The following is a 4701-nucleotide window of genomic DNA, read 5'->3' as shown; positions in this document are numbered from 1 at the left end:
TCTTCAGCTTTATTGACTATGCCAAAACCTTTGACTGTGTGGATCACCACAAACTGTGGAAAATTCTGAAAGAGATGAGAATACCAGACCACCTGACCTGCCTCCTGAGAAATCTGTATGCAGGTCAGGAAGCAACAGTTAGAACTGGACATGGAACAACAGACTGGTTCCAAATCGTGAAAGGAGTATGTTAAGGCTGTTTATTGTCACCCTGCTTATTTAACTTATATGTAGAGTACATCATGCGAAATGCTGGGCTGGATGAAGCACAAGCTGGAATCAAGACTGCCGGAGAAATATCAATAACCTCAGATATGCAGATGGCACTGCCCTTATGGCAGAAAGCGAAGAACTAAAGAGCCAACCACCACCTACACAACCATATTGAGAGATCACAGCTTTCAAGATGGTCTTTCGGTCACTGGCTTATATGTAGGGTGTATGATGGTATTGTGTGAAGAGCTCTTTGCTGGAAGAGTCAGAAATAGTCTTATTTCCATACTCAATAAACCACACCACTGTGGATTTTTATTTCCTTACCTCTAAAGGGACAGGGTCAGAGGTGATGCCATTTCCACAGTTCTTTTCAACTTAATGGCTGGTGATTCTATAACCCTAAGACTATGTCACCAAATGGTATCACTTGAGACTTAATAAACATTACTGTAGAAGTGTTTTCTGAGCATGTTGCTGTGGACTTGCAATGCCCTACCCTTAGTGGGATGGGCTTCACCAAGAATTTTCCTAGGGCACCAAATTAAGTCTAATAATACTTAATAGCGAGGACTCTTACCTAATTGGGACAGTCATGCTCACTTAACCGAGATGGCTCTAGGTGATTGCATGTTGTATCTACAGAACCGGAGGTGACGGGAGACTGGTGATGCTTTGGGCTTCTTCAAATAATTCTGTTAGTGCCAAGTCAGCAGAGCAGGGTAGAGAAAGCAGATTCTTCTCCAGAAGAGTCATCTCTCCTCTTTGGGAAGAATCAATTCTCCCAGGAAGATTACCCATCCGTTCTCCAGTAAAAATCAATTAGTAAGGGGCACTCTGACTTCCTCATTGATAGGCTGGTCTGGTATGTCGAGTGCTCGAGATAGGTGTGTACCACAGCAGATAATGTCTGCCAGAGAGAGTCTTATAATCTACATTACAAGACAAACCCACATGAAGATGCGAGGCAGGAGCTGAATCTGAGGCTGAGTTAAAGGGAAGGCTTGAAATGTACACAAACAGGCACACACGCCTATTAGTCAAATTTTTAAAAAGGCATGAGATTATAGATTCTTCTTTACAATCTTCATAACCATAACAGAAATGCTGAATTTAATGCCCGATTGTTTTTAATCATCAGTCTTCTCTGTCTTTAAATTGAATGATGTCTCTGTTTCTTTGGCTTAAGGTTTGTTGACATTGTATCATAAAAATCTTGATTTTTTTTTCAATATAGTTCATTTTAACTCCTCCACTTGGCCTATAAGACAGTATTTTCCTTATAAATAGCAGTTAGGGAAATTTTATACTGTAGAACTTTATTATTATAAGACCTAAAAGAAAGCATGGTTAAATTTTTCTCATGTGTTTGGAAACATGGACCTAGGAATTGTGAACTGATTTCCTTCTGTGGAGATTTTGACTTTCTCTGGTATGTACTGATACTATGTAATAGTGAACATGTCCTAGGACAATCTTAATACTCCTTGAGTGTTGAATAGTCCACACATAGCATTTGTTCCTAATCCGAATAATCCCAAATCACATGTCTCATATAATCACTGCAGTTGCCTACAGCAGACTCACACTGATAACTTTTTTTCAGAGGGGTGGAACCTCTAGACAATTCATTTAACAAAGTTAAAGGTGTAAGTTTAATTAGTGCTTTTCAGCAGTTTACATTACATTTGGGCTCAGTAACATCGTTGAGATTTCTTCCACCCAAAGCAGGAATGCTCCATGCCCTTGATTTAACGTCCTCTGAACCAGGTGCTCACCTACACTGTTATTAGCAAAAGTAGTTTACAACTCACTGCTCATGTAGGAACTTAACTTCTCTCTACCTGTCTTACTGAGACACTGAGGCTGGGGCAAGAGACAAGTGGAAGTTAAGCAAACTAACATGCTGAAGTCAGGTGGATTTCAACACCCCAAAGATACATGAGTGACTTTTTAGCAAGGACAAGCTTTTATTTAGGACTCTTCTTTCCTTTCCTTTGGTATCTTCTCACCCTCATGTCTGATCTGTACTCAGCAGTGAATTGACATCTTTCACTACAATGGAACTCGATAATTTTGGATATATTAATAAAAATAAAATATTTACTATCTTTAAAGAACCTATGATTTTGATTTAAAATTTTTAATTATTTTGCCCTTGTTATAAAATCTTAAGTTTATGAGACAATGCATGTTTGTTTCATAGTAATTTAAAATACTTTATGTGACATTGGAAAGTTGTCTCTATTTGGAAAGCAGAGCAATTATGCCAGCAGACAGTCAATCAATGACAAATGTTGTTTATTAGATAACTGCTAAGAATACATTTTGTAAATTAACCCATATAATACTTTATCAGTATTCTGGTCTCTCTGATGATTGTTAAACATGCCAACAACTTCAAGTGTTAAATAAATTGCTTCAGTCCAGAGTCGATATCTTTCTCTTTGTGGCTATATATTATTACATTATTTATTCTCCTAAATAAGGTCATCTTATGACCCACAGAATTCCTAGGAATCTCTAACCCACTTTGAAATTCAGATTTATTGGATTAATTCATAAGGTCAAAGTTCTGCCACTGCTTCACAGGCACAAGAATTTCTTCAACTATAGGTTCGGGTTACACCTTAGATGCAGAAGAGTTCTACATTTATTTTTGGACTTTAAAAGAAACTGGATAGGAGCAAGAAGGATTGTGGATGTGTTACTGAGGAAAGAAAAGTTTAGCGAGAGTCAGAAGGCTGGTCAAGAATGCAAAAGTGCCTCAGCTACTTATTTGTGATTCTGTTTAGACTTCAGTTTCATGGGTTTTACAGTGGAGGTGCTATACTGAGTCTCTCTGGCCACATGTGTGTGTTAGTCACTCAGTTGTGTCTGAATCTTTGTGACCCCATGGACTGTAGCCTGACAGGCTCCTCCGTCCATGGAATTCTGCAGGCAAGAATACAGGAGTGGGTTGTCATTCCTTCTCAGGGAATCTTCCCAGGGGATCTTCCTGACCCAGGAATCAAGCCCGGTTTTCCTGCATTGCAGGCAGATTCTTTACATCTGAGCCACCAGGGAAGCTCTGACCACATAATAGGATGTTAATGCCTTTTGCTTTCCACGTAGATTCTCTAAAGACTATATATGGCGAACTTCTGAACCCAAGAACTGGTGATGTAACAAGGTCACTTTCAGATTTATGAAATATCAAAAGTCTACCAAAGTCAAGGAGAGATACAAAAATACTTTACCTTTAAAAAATCTAGCAAAGGTAAAAAAAACAAATCACATTTAAATAATTGCCTTTTTCATTAAAAAGAAATTTAATTTCTTTTAGAAATTAAGACAATGCCAGTAAATCTCCATATTTATTCTCTACTTTGGACTACATTGTGCCCTCCAAACTCACATGTTGAATCCTAACCCCCAGTGTAACTGTATTTGGAGATAGACTCTGAAGGAGGTAACTAAATTTAAATGAGATCACAAAGCTGGGTCCTAGTCTGCTAGAACTGAGGAACTTATAAGAAGAGGAAGAAGTCTCTCTCTCTCTCTGCCTGTCTCTTTTTTCTCTCTCTCTGTCTCCATGCACACAGAGGAGGCCATGTAAGGATACAGCAAGAAGATGACCATCTACAAACTAGAAAGAAAGATCTCACCATAGATGGAACCCATTCAAACCTTGATCTTGGACTTACTAGCCTCCAGAGCTATCAGAAAATAAACTTTTATAGTTCAAGACATGTAGTCTTTTTTTATGGCAGCCCAAGCTAACTAAGACATTCTCCATACTTACTAAAAGTACAGAGAAATGAATAAAATATGCCATAGAGGTCCACAGGAGTCCTCAAAATAGTCCTTTAGTGCTATTCTTTGCAAACACTTGACTATCTGGAAATCATGGCGATTAACACCAAGAAAACCCCACTCTATTGGGTTGCAAAAGGGAAGATCTGACCCTGGCATCACCCTAGTTAATATTCAGGCAGTGTATACCACAGGCTTTCCAGGTGGCGCTAATGGTAAAGAACCCGCCTGTCACTGCAGGAGACAAAAGAGACGCGGATTTGATCCCTGGTGTCAGGAGGATCCCCTGGAGAAGAAGATGGCAACCCATTCCAGTATTCTTGCCCAGAGAATTCCACGGAAGAGAAGCCGGGCAAGCTACAGACCATCGGGTCACAAAGAGTCAGACATAACCGAGCAACTTAGCACAACACAATGTACACCACATGTGTAATTTTAAACTAAACAATGGCAAAGCCTATTTATTTACAGACACTCAAGATGATCTCTTAAGATTCATTCTGTCCAAGATAGAGAAGGGTATGGGTGTTCCCTCCAGGGTAGAGTATCCTATGGGGCTGCAATATCATCACTACCAGCTTTCTTGCATTTGTAGGGGTTGTTCTGCCTTCTTTCAGAGTGAATGAGTATAGGGACAAGTGATGTTCCCTCCAGGGTAGAGTATCCTATGGGGCTGCAATATCATCACTACCA

The sequence above is a fragment of the Bison bison genome, unplaced genomic scaffold (assembly GCF_000754665.1).
Source record: "Bison bison bison isolate TAMUID 2011002044 unplaced genomic scaffold, Bison_UMD1.0 scf7180017864139, whole genome shotgun sequence".
In the NCBI taxonomy this organism is placed as follows: Eukaryota; Metazoa; Chordata; class Mammalia; order Artiodactyla; family Bovidae; genus Bison; species Bison bison.
This window is presented reverse-complemented; position numbering follows the sequence as displayed.